This window comes from Malania oleifera, chromosome 4 (assembly GCF_029873635.1).
Source record: "Malania oleifera isolate guangnan ecotype guangnan chromosome 4, ASM2987363v1, whole genome shotgun sequence".
NCBI lineage: Eukaryota > Viridiplantae > Streptophyta > Magnoliopsida > Santalales > Ximeniaceae > Malania > Malania oleifera.
The window spans coordinates 120,496,859-120,510,032 of record NC_080420.1 but is presented as its reverse complement, the minus strand read 5'-3'; positions in this window follow the sequence as shown (position 1 = coordinate 120,510,032).

Here is a 13,174-nt window from a genome sequence, read left to right as displayed (position 1 = left end):
TCTTTTGTTTACATTTGAATTGGAGGATTGTTTCCCACTTTGGTCAAAAGCATTTGGGAGCTGTTCGTCCAATTTTTTTGCAGTTAACTGAGATGGGGTCAAAACATGAAGACTCTATGCCTACAAATTAAATCTTAAAATAAGCTCGTGTCCAAATCTGTACATGTTTAGTGTCATCGAAAACAAGGCCTCTGTCTGAACTTGATAAATAAACAGGAGCATTAAGTGAGGCCTAATAAATAAATAAATAAATAAATAAGAACATTATAAGTTTGTCTTTATACTATTAGTTACAAATTATTCAAGTCTTTTTAGTTTGTATAATAAAAATTAGGATTTGTTAATTTTAGTCAATTAAAATTATCACGTGATTTAATTTAATATTATGAATAAGAGAGTTAAAATTGGGGAAAACAGCACTCTGCACTTGGATTATTTGACCCTTTAATTTAATCTAATTATACACTTGAAATGATAATCAATTCATGAATAAAACCTCTTAAGACTTTTTAAAATTAGGCTCATAACAAATGGATGGAAGATTCACTTAATATTTTTAGATTTGATTAAAATGATAAAGACAATTATGTGAAATCAGTAAGTACAAATCAATGATTTTATTACCCACCTCATGCATTACAATAACATTTTTTTTAATAAAAGAAAATTTTACATACCAAAATACAACAATAATAATAATATCTTAAGTCCTACTAAGTGGGGTAGGCTATATGAATCCTTTCTGCCAATTCACCCGTTTTCCTCTATTAAATTTTAGGTGTGCTATTAAATCCTTCTTCACTATCTCAGTTTAAGTTATTTTAGATTTCATATTTATTTAGATTTATCCCTACCTTTTTTCATGTCAAATACAACAATTAACTCACTCTTCCTTGGTGCTCTACTAGGCTTGACTTTCAAATGCCTAAACCATCTAAGCCATCCTCCTTTGTCTTGTATTTGACTAGTGCTATGTTTAAATTGTTACATATATGCTCGTTTCTTACTTTATTTTTTAATGTTATACCACTTAGCCAACTTAACATTTGCATTTAAGTAACTTTTACTTTTTGCATATGTTGTTTCTTAGTTGTCCAACATTCTGAACCATAAAATATAGTCGACTTTGTAGCTGTCTTATATAATTTTTCTTTTAATTTTAAGTGTATTTTATGATCACACAACATACCTGATGCACTTGTCCATTTTACCCAACTTGTTTTAATTTTATGTATTACATATTCTTCAATTTCCCTTTCAGCTTGCATAATAGATTCAAGATATTTAAATCTATTAGTGCTATTAATTTTTTATCAAATTTAATCTTCTCTCCACTGCTACTCCTTATATTACTAAAATTACATTTCATATATTCTATTTTACTCCTACTTATCTTAAACCCTTTTAAACTCCAATGTGACTCTCCAAAGTTTTAGTTTAGATTCTACTCTATTCCTATTATCATCAATCGAAATAAAATTATCTGCAAATAACATACACCAAAGGATATCATTTTGGATATGCTTAGTAAGTTCTTCAATCATTAAAGTAAAAAGATAAAGATTTAAAATAGAACCTTGATGTATGCCTATTGTGATTGGAACATCTCTAAATTCTCCTCTTATAGCCTTTAACGCTAGCTACTACTCTATCATACATATCCTTAACGACCTTAGTATATTTACTGTACTCGCTTCTTTTCTAAAACCCACCAAAGAACTTCCTCATGTATTCTATTATATATTTTTTCTAGGTCAATAAAAACCATATGCAAATCCCTCTTCTTTTTCCTTAAATTTTTTCATTAAATTTCTTAAAAGATAAATATCTTCTCTTGTTGATGTCACAGGTATAAACCAATTTGATTTTTTGAAATCCTCGTTTCTAGTCTTATTTTAAAGTCAATTACACTTCCCCATAATTTTATCATATGACTCATAATCTTAATTCCACGATAGTTATTATAATTTTGAATATCACATTTGTTTTTGTATAAAAGTACTAACATACTTTTTTACAAATTTTTTGGCATTTTCTTGGTTTTTATAATTGTATTGAATAGATTAGTTAACCAAATAATTCTTTTATGCTTTAAACATTTCCAAACTTCAATTGGTATTTTATCTGATCTTATAGATTTCTTTCATTTCATCTTTTTAAATGACATTTTAACTTCAAGGACTCTAATTTTGCAAATAAGTCTCTTTTTTAAAGTCTTATCCTCATTTGTCACCTCCAAGTTCAATCTTTCATTTTGGTTTTAATTAAACAACTTATCAAACTATCTTCTCCACCTCTTTTTTATGTCTTCATATCTAATTAAGACATTATTATTGTCATGCCTCGAACCCGCGGATGGGTCCTAGGTGTGATTTTAGTAACCTAACCTATCTTTGTATCATTTAAAACATACATGATACTATATTGATTGAGGGTTCGACCCCGTGGGGTACATGTAAACCCTATACACAATTACATACATGTCCATACACATCAAATACGCAGCGGAAATATTCTTTCTATACATACATCATACCATACCAGAGTCTATACATAACTGGAATATACGTTCCCAAAATACAATACATACTTCGGATGTCTACAAAACCCAACACAGACAACCCGGTTACAAAACCCGTACTTACACAAGTACTAAACGTAGCTAACCGACACCCACGCTTTCGGACGCTAGGCTGCTAGTTTCGACTACCTGAAGTACTTGAAAAGCATTTGTATATTTGGGGTGAGACACCTCTCAGTAAGGAAGAAAACATGTTATATCAGTGTGTGACATACAAGTGTTATTTCAACATAAAACATAACACGATACAATTCTAGTATTTTCACAATTCAGTTCCAATACATACAATACCAAATATACGGTCAGTGTCGTCACACTCAAGCACACGATACCCTACAATAATCGAAGCCTTACAGTGATATTGTTGCCAGTACAGTGTCCACTCACACCTATCAGTGACCAGCCGGAACAAACTGGTGATATTTCACACCCTCAGATATTGAGCCGGACACTCTCGCCCACGGTAATTAGCCGAGACATGGCAGCAGCGTACGGTAATTAGCCGCCCCTAGCTACTTTACAAAACCTAGAACAATTTTGGAACTCATGTTCCTATACTCATCAGTGTATGGTATTTAGCCCCCCCTAACTATTTTACAAAACCTGGAACATTTTACATACAACAGTTCATTCCACATTTATTTAAGCATACAAAAATCATATCGTTTTCAATTCGAGAAATACAGTTAAATACAAATACAGGTACGATCATCTCAATACTACAATTTTATACAACATACAATTTTCCAACAGAAATAGAGATGATACCCGAAACCTCAAATTTTTCCAAAAACTGTAACCTGAAAATCCCGCATTTTCGCCCGATAGATTTTCCCAAATAAGTAGCCAAAACATACATACAATCGTAAACTACAGGTTTACCGATCTCGATTTAAAAAATAACTGATATAAATAGAATCCCCTTTCCTTTTCCCGAATAACAAAATATGAACTCTACGGCTCTAAAACTATGAATCGAGTTCCTAAAACCTAAACATCCAAGAACTATACTTCACTACAATTCTTACTACTACATATATATATATATATATATATATATATACTGAAATTAAATTAAAATTGGACCCTCACCTCGGTTTTGGGTCAAAACCTGAAAATCCTCGAAACAAATTTCTGATTCGCTATAAATGTAGAGATTCCCCTTTTGATCCACATGGTAAAGTCGGACCATAGATTCCGGCAAGTGACGACCTGAAATCCTAGAGAGAGAGAGAGAGAGAGAGAGAGAGAGAGGGTTTTGGTTTCTTAACCATTAAACAAGTGAAAAAGATATTTATAAACAAGTTGACCCTGCTAGACTCATCGATGAGACGATGTCCTCGTCAACGGGCCGTAGAAGGGCGTTTTTCGACGCCAAGGTGGCCTCATCGATGAGCCTGAGATTTCAGGATTTCCCAAAATATCTCGGCATCTCCTTGTTGATGAGTTGGTGAATCTCGTAGCCGAACTAAACAAGAGGCTTCAACGACGAGCAAAGAAGCCTTGCTGACGAGCCCTGCAGATTTTTGCCTTTTGAACTTTCCTTATTTTTTCCTCATTTATTTAATACACTTAACTTGGGTTGGGGTCTTACAACCTCCCCTCCTTACAAAAATTTCGTCCTCGAAATTTGTAACCTACCACTTATCAACTCAACTACATACCCAACGCATACCCGACTCTAGAAAGAACCGGTGGCAACCCACATAACAGCCTCGTCCCAAATACATACATACCCTCACTTATGGTGAAGGAATACCGTGGTCAATACATACATTGTCTCGGGAGCTCACAATATTACAAAACTCTCCTAGAGACTAACCACACAACGTTACTACAATAGCAGAATATTACATACATACATACATACATACCCATACCGATCCTGCTACCAAGCTACTACTCAGAACAATTGTGGATGTTTCCGGTGTATTTTCATCTCTAACTCCCAAGAAGCTTCCTCAACCGCGTGATTCCGCCACAATACCTTCACTAACAATATCTCCATGGTATGTAGCTTTTGAACTTTACGGTCCAGAATCTAAACGGGTATCTCCTCATACGCCAAAGCATCCCTAATCTCTAAAGATTCGTAACTAATCATATGCGACGGATCCAACACGTACCTCCTCAACATGGATACGTGGAACACATCATGGATCCTAGAGAGCGCTAAGGGTAGTGCAATCCTGTAGGCCACCGGACCCACTCATTCCAGGACCTCGAATGGTCCGATATACCTTGGGCTCAACTTGCCCTTCTTCCCGAATCTCATCACCCTTTTCATCAGAGCGATTCTCAGGAATATCTTACCCCCAACCTCGAATTCCAACTCACGACGGCAAACATCCGCGTAACTCTTCTATCGACTCTGAGCTGATTTAATCCTATCCCTAATCAATCTGACCTTCTTAGAAGTCTACTGTACAAGTTCGGGCCCCAATATCTGCCATTCACTGACCTCATCCCAATACAGAGGCGACCGACACCTCTGACCATACAATGCCTCGAACGGTGCCATCCCGATACTAGCCTGGAAGCTATTGTTATAGGCAAACTCCACTAATGGTAGAAACTGGATCCAACTACCACCGAAGTATAATACACAAGCCCATAATATATCCTCCAAGATCTGTATCGTTCTCTCTGACTGTCCATCAGTCTTGGGGTGGAACGCTATACTGAAAGTAAGTTTTGTACCTAGTGCTTCTTGCAAACTCTTCCAGAATCGAGAAGTGAATCTCGGGTCTCGATCTGAAACAATGAACACCGGTACCCCATGCATTCTGACTATCTCCTGTACATACAAATCTGCTAGCCTACTCAAAGAGTAGCTAACCTTCATCGGTACAAAGTGAGCAGATTTAGTTAACCTGTCCACAATTACCCAAATGAAATTCTTCCCGTGTAGTGCTAGTGGTAACCTAGTGATAAAATCCATGGAAATATGCTCCCATTTCCACTCCAGAATACTCAATGGCTGTAACGACTGTGTCGACCTCTGATGTTCGGCCTTTACTTGCTGACACGTCAGACATAGCTTTACAAATCGAGCAATCTCCCTTTTCATGTCTATAAAGACCCAAAGAATTTATAGTAATTAAATAATAAAAAAAGAGAAGGAATCAAAAATTTCAAAGAGGACTTATAAGGTCTCGTCGACGAGTATTCTTCTAGGGATCGTCGACGTGGACACGTGTCTCATCGACGAGAATTTACCGAGAGAGAGTTTTGAAGAGCTTGAAGTTCGTTGATGAGGTATTCGTGTTCGGCGAAGAACTTCCTCCATGGACTCGTTGACGAGGTGATGTGTCTCGTCGACAAATATAGGTCTATAAGTAGGCCTAAATCGGATTTTTCAGCAAGAAGTCTAGTAGGAAACTCTCTCTCCCTCTAAAAACTGACCCTCTCCCCTTCTCTCTACGATTTCGGCTTCATTTTTTGCCAGTTTGACGATCGGAAGCCGCCACGCTATTCTTGGGAAGATTTTCTTCAAGTCTGCCGGAGTAGATCATTGGTTAGGCCAACTTCGGTACCATCCCAAAATTTGGGTAAGTTGAATAATTGGGTATTTTCAGTTGTATCAGACTTATTTGAGTTTAGATTTTAAGTTATATGAGAATATGCTGGAGTTTTGTGAAGTAAAATTTGAGTATTATATTTTCAAGAATAGGGTGTTTCGGGAGCCTGCAGATATGGGTTGGGGACCCTAGTAAGTATTTTTAGGAGCCCAAGTAAATTATAATTAAGAAATTTACGAGTATGTAGGCTTGGAGAAATATCGTTGATTTATTGGAAATATGCATATGTGTATCATTTTCAGGGTTTTGATGATAGTACGCCGTGAGCGTGAGGATTAAGTTGGAGGCGACCCTCTCAGCCAGTTAGGTAAGGGAAATATGCTATGCTAGGAATTTTAGAAAGTTAACAGAAAATTATGTATATACCAGTTTATTATTCAGTTTTTTTTTTCTAGAATATTATTATTATATTAGGAGATGCAGACTTTAGAGCATGATATTTTAATTACTTAATTGAGTGGCATGCGTTCATAACAGTTTAGTATAGTATTTATACAGTTTTATAAATATCATGTTTTACAGTATATTAGCAGAAAATATTGATATGCGGTTTTCAGAAAATATGATTTATAGTATTTTTCAGAATGCCATGACTTTAGAACCATAACACTTTGTTATTCAGTCAGAAATTCATATTATGCAGACAAGTTTAAAAATGTTATGATTATTTTCATGGTAAGAATAGTAAGATAATTATAAGTACCAATACTAAATAGTATCAGACCCTGAGAAAATATTCAGTCAGATTTAGACAGTAGAGCACGGCACCGGTGCTATTTTTAGATAATAGTGCAACCACATATCTTAGATAGAATGTGGATTCCATCAACCGTATCTATGAAGAGATTGTAGTCTCCCTAGTATTTTGGGTTGAGGAGGCCGGTTTGACGAGATAGAGACTAGTTGTCGTGCCCGGAAGGATTGCATTGGGTCAGATTGATGATTGGTAGAGTTTTAGATTGACTTACTTGGTGGACCAACCAGAGTTAAGTCCCGCTTACAAGTCGCACAACCCTGTCACGAGGGGTTAAATCATAACATTCAGTTCTTAGGGTATTATCACAATTGTCTATATATATAGATTTACAGCACAACAACAAATTTATTATGATACTAGAATTATGTGTAATTAGAAAACTCAGACATACAACTACATTTTAAACTATAATAAATGTGATCTGTATGGTATACCAGACTAACGGTTTTACAGTTTCAGTATTATATCAGTATATTAAATGTATAACTCAGTTGCCACACACTAGTGATAGCATATCTTCTCTTACTGAGTGTTGTCTCATCCCATTGACTTAACATTTTTCAAGTGATCCAACTAGGTGAGCAGATCAGGCTCGCAGGTAGAGAGGTTCTTGCGCTACCTTTTTTGGAGGGTGAGTGTTTCTTGGGTGTTGATTATTTGGGTAGATCATAGGGTTTTTAATGGATGTTACTGAGAGTTTTGTAATGTATATTTTGGGACTTTCTAAATTTATGGTATTGTAAATATAGTTTACAGTTTTATATTTATCGTTGCTTAGGAATGCAATGTGAATAGAGTTTCCTTAGTGCTCTCTTGGGGTTAGAGATGTTTTTAGCAGATAATACAGAGTGATTTGCTATATATGTTTAAGTGGAAAAAAAATGGCATGGAAAAAAATCAGGTCGTTACAATGCCACTCCATTAGAAAGATTCACGCAAATCCCGATATATTTTCGTACTACCCGGATGTACCGTATACAAAGAACGATGCACCTCTTCCATGATCGTCCTCTTTATCCCCTTGTCGTTTGGAACACACAGTCTGGTCCCAAACCTCAGCACACCTCCTTCGGAGATGTTAAAATCTACAACCAACCCTTGCTGCACTTTCTCTATAACCTCGACTAACTCCGCATCATTAGCCTGTGCGACTTTAATCCTATCAAGTAATGTCGGCTAGATCACTAAGCTAGCAATGAAAGCTTGATGATCACCATCCACCAACTCCACACCAAGAATATCTAGATCCTGTCTGATATGATGTTGACCTACTACTGCAGATACTGACGCGTGCTCTGACTACTCAACGCATCAACTAACACATTAGCTTTCCCCTAGTGATAGCTAATCGTGAAATTGTAGTCCTTCATCAGTTCCAACCACCTTTTCTACCTTATATCCAACTCCTTCTGTGTGAAAAAGTATCTGAGACTCTTGTGGTCCGTGAAGATCTCACACTATTCACCATAAGAGTAGTGTCGCTAGATCTTCAACGTATATACTACCGCTGCCAACTCCAGATTGTGCACAGGGTAATTCTTCTCGTACTCCTTGAGTTGTCGAGAAACATAAGCAATTACCTTCCGCTGTTGCATCAGCACACATCTGAACCCCTTTAGCGATGCGTCGCTGTAAATCACAAAACCATCGTCCCCAGATGGGATGGTTAAAACCAGAGCAATGACCAGTTGGTATTTCAACTCCTGGAAACTCTACTTGCACTCATCATTCCAATCAAATTTCACACCTTTCCTGGTAAACCGTGTTAGAGGGCAAGATAACTTAGAGAATCCTTTCATGAATCGCTAGTAGTACCTAACCAGTCCAAGGAAACTCCGAACATCTTGCACATTCTTCGATTTCACCCAGTCAACCACTGCTTCTATCTTACCAGGATCAACTGAAATATCACCCTTCGACACGACATGGCCTAGAAACACTACCTAACTCTGCTAGAACTCACATTTCTTCAGCTTAGCATACAACTCCTTCTCCCGTTGTACCTGAAGTACCAACCTCAGATGGTTTTCGTGCTCTTCCAAACTCTTAGAATATACTAGAATATTGTCAATGAATACCACTACGAACAGATCCAGGTATTCATGAAAAACCCTGTTTATTAGGTCCATAAATACTGTTGGAACGTTAGTCAACCCAAATGGCATGACCAAAAACTCGTAATGACCTTATCAGGTTCGGAAAGAAGTCTTTGCCACATCCTCAGTCCTAACTTTCACCTGATGATATCCTAACCATAGATCGATCTTCGAAAAGACTTGCGTTCCCTGTAGCTGGTCAAACAGATCATCTATATGAGGCAACGGGTATCGGTTCTTCACTGTTACCTTGTTGATCTCGCAGTAATCAATGCACACTGGCATCAACCCATCCTTCTTCTTCACGAACAATACTGGAGCTCCCCAGGGCGAAATACTATGTATGATAAAGCCCTTGTCCAGTAATTCCTATAACTAATCCTTCAACTCTCTAAATTCAGCTGGAGCCATCCAGTATGGAGCTTTAGAAATCAGCGCCTTACCTGACAGCAGATTAATAGCGAACTCCACCTCACAATCAGGAGGTAAACCGGGTAATTCTTCCGGCAATATATCCAAAAATACGTTAACCATTCGAATAGCTTCAAGTCTCAAATCATCCCTAGGTGGTTCCTTCACACAAGCTAGGTACCCCTGACAACCCTCTAAGAGTAACCTTCTCACCTGTATAGCTGATAGAATCTGTGACGTCGAACGCACACATAATCCCACAAACTCATACTCTTACTTCCCAGGAGGTCTGAACACTACTACCTTCCTACAACAATCAATCACCGCATAACTAAAGATAACCAATCCATCCCTAGTATGACGTCAAATCCACACATGTCGTATGCTACTAGGTTCCTTAGTAGCAGCCTTCTCTGAATAACCACTGGGCAGTTTCCCAACATCTTATTACAGATCGTTACACTCCCAGTTGGTGTAGCCACACACAACCACTCATCCATTACTTGGGTTTCAACCCCACACAGTTTCACAAAACTAGCAGATATAAACGAATGAGTTGCTCCCGAATCAAATAAAACAACAGCTCTATTCAAAAGTAATAACATGGTACCTGTTACCACGTTCCCAGCGTGTTCCGCATTTGCTGGAGTAAGAGAGTACACTCTCGCCAGAGCCGTGTTTGCCTAATAGTTTCCCCGATGCATTTGATTACTCCTATGGTTCTGACTCTGTGCAGGCATATCGCTCCTCGGCGGCTGACAGTTTCGGGATATGTGGCCCGGTTTGCCACAGTTGTAGTAGTTACCCAAAAACGACTAGCATTCACCATCGTGCCATTTATGACATTTGGTGTATGGTGCGGAAGACGGATCCCCCTGCGAACCTTGCTTGTAGTGACCTAGAGAATTTATAATATTGAAATAATAAAAGGAAGGGAGAAAAGGAAATTAAAAGGGGGTAAATAGGTCTTCGTCGACGAGGGTGTAATTCGTCAACGAGAAAATACCGAGAGAGGTTTTGGGTGATTTTGAATTTTGTTGACGAGGAGAGAGTTCGTCGACGAAGGCTAGTGTATAAGTAGGGGTGAAATTCATTTTTAGTCGAAAACCTACACAAATCACTTCTCTCTCTCTCCTCTACGCCCCTCCTACCTTCTCTCTAAGATCTCAGGCCGATTTTCTACTGGTTCGACGATCTGAAGCCACCACGACGCTCCTGGGAAAGTTTTCTGCAAGTCTGCCGGAGCGAATCGTTGGTGGGACGAGTTTGGAATTCATTCTAGATTCAGGGCAAGACTTTCTACTCAGTATTTAACTTTTTGACAACTGTAGAAAGTGAAAGTGTAGTACGCGTAGAAATACTGAAGTTTAGTTATGGGGAAAGTCGTTTTTAGGGTGTTGATTGGGGAACCCTGCGGGTGCAAGACTGTTTTCTTAGGGGGCTTTTTCAGGAATTAGGTAAGGGGATAAACTAAGCTAGTGATTTTATGAAAATATATGTATGTTATTACAACATCTGATTTCAGGAAAATAAATATATTTATATATGCTTTATGTTTGGGAAATACTGCTGTAAAAGATGGTATGTTGACATATGTATGAAACCTATTATGTTTGTCGGCATATGTGCCGAGTTATGGATATGTTTGCCAGCGTACGGGCCGAGCTATGGATATGTTTGCCGGCATACGGGCTGAGCTATGAATATGCTTGCTGGCGTACATGCCGTGCTATATGTATGATTTGTCGGCATAAGGGCCGAGCTATGGATATGATTTACCGACGTACGGGCTGAGTTATGGTAAAATATGAAATATTGGCGTACAAGCCGATGATTTTCATGATATACGTATATATGCAAAATGATATGATTGATTTGATAATTAATGGTATGAAATATCCATGTATCACAGTTTCAGTATATGCTATATGTTATCAGAACCTGATTGACTTGGTCTAGGCTAGCACTTGTACGGTACCGATGCTATGTGTTCATGATTCATTATGATATTTGTGTTAACGCTGCATACGGAATAACGTAAGGTTGGATGGTCGATGTGGTTTTATGAAGTGTGAGCGCCCTTGGTGTACGGACCAGGTCTGGCAGACCCATTAGACTTACAGACTGTACTTTTGACTTGGCAGTGGTCGGCCAACCATTGTCAGGTCCCACCTCGGGCCACACAACTCAGTCATGTGAGGGTAATACATGACAATAGCCAACTAACCTATCAGGGTTTTTCTTTGTATTATATTTTATGAGATGAGTTATGCTTATGAAAATCATGTATGTTCTGCCATGATATGAGAATATATGTTTCCCAGATATGATACAGACAGTTACACTGATATGTTTATGTATGATTTAATATAGAACACGGAAATACTCATGTTGTCACACACTAGTATTAGTTTATTTTCCTTACTGAGAGGTGTCTCACCCCAAAATTTTATAAACATTTCAGGAGCCCCTGATAGGAGAGCGGGTAAAGCTCCGCTGATTTAGTACTATTGATCTGCCCTCTCTGAAGGGTAAGTTTTGGTAGGGACTGTTGGATTTTTGTGGGAAATGTCCCTAGGTCTTTCTTTTGGGATGTATATACCTTTATTGAGATGGATGGTTTTGTGTTTATGATATTATGATTTTATGTTTCCTGATGCTTAGGCTTCTGTTATGTGTTCTGTTTTATCCTTGGTACCCACGGGTTTAGGTTGATCATGATCTGCTGGATTTATTATACTGATTTGTATTATTTAAGGTAAAAAATGTATGAAAATTAAGCAGGTCGTCACACTGTCGTTCGGTATTCTGGTGATAAGCCGAACTATAGTTCTTCTTCTTCTTCCACTGTCCTTGTCGAGGATCAGTCTGAGAACCAAAAGATACTGGTCTCTTCTTTTGTTCCTATACCACTTCATCCCCCTAGAGGTCAGCCTCAACTATGGTGGCTTTATCCACCATAATAGAAAAATCTCGAATCTGCAGCATCCCCACAAGCCTGCAGATGTCCTTCCTTAAACCCTTCTCGAACCTCCGAGTCTTCTCCTACTCGCCCGAGATCAAATACGATGTGAAACAAGATAGCTCAATATATTTGGCAGCATATCTCTGCACTGTTAGGATTCCCCGAGTCAAGCTCGAGAACTCATCAGCCTTCGCATCACAAGTGGAAGTCGGGAAGTGTCTCTCTAAAAATACCTCCTTGAAGCGGCTCCAAGTCATACCAAATGGACCAACTCTGTGCTTCTCAAGAAGACTCACAGCCATCCACCATCTTTCCGCTTCTCCTGCCAGCTGAAAGGTAGAATAGAGAACCTTCTACTGGTCGGTGCAGTACGAAACTTATAATATCTTCTCAGTCTTCTGCACCTAGTTCTCTGCCACTATCAGATCGGGTCCTCCAGTAAACGTCGGAGGGTGCATGCGGGTGAACCTCTCTATGGTACAACCCGTAGCAGGAGAAGAGTGCTTACGTCTCCTAACACTTCGCCTGATCTCCCGCATAACCCGCCTCGTCAAACCCCGAGGCACAAAAGGAGACCCATCACTCGCAGTGCCCTCAAAAGTACTATCCAAGTTGTTATCCTTGGGCTCCATTTTGAAAATAAGATAGGAATTAGTTAGAATTCCTATATCCTACACAGTTAACACAATCATTGAAAACTAATCATGTCAACTGCTGCTCTCACGGGTCCAGGTTTGTCCTACCACACTAACACGAAACCATCAATGGTTTAACGTGGTTTTA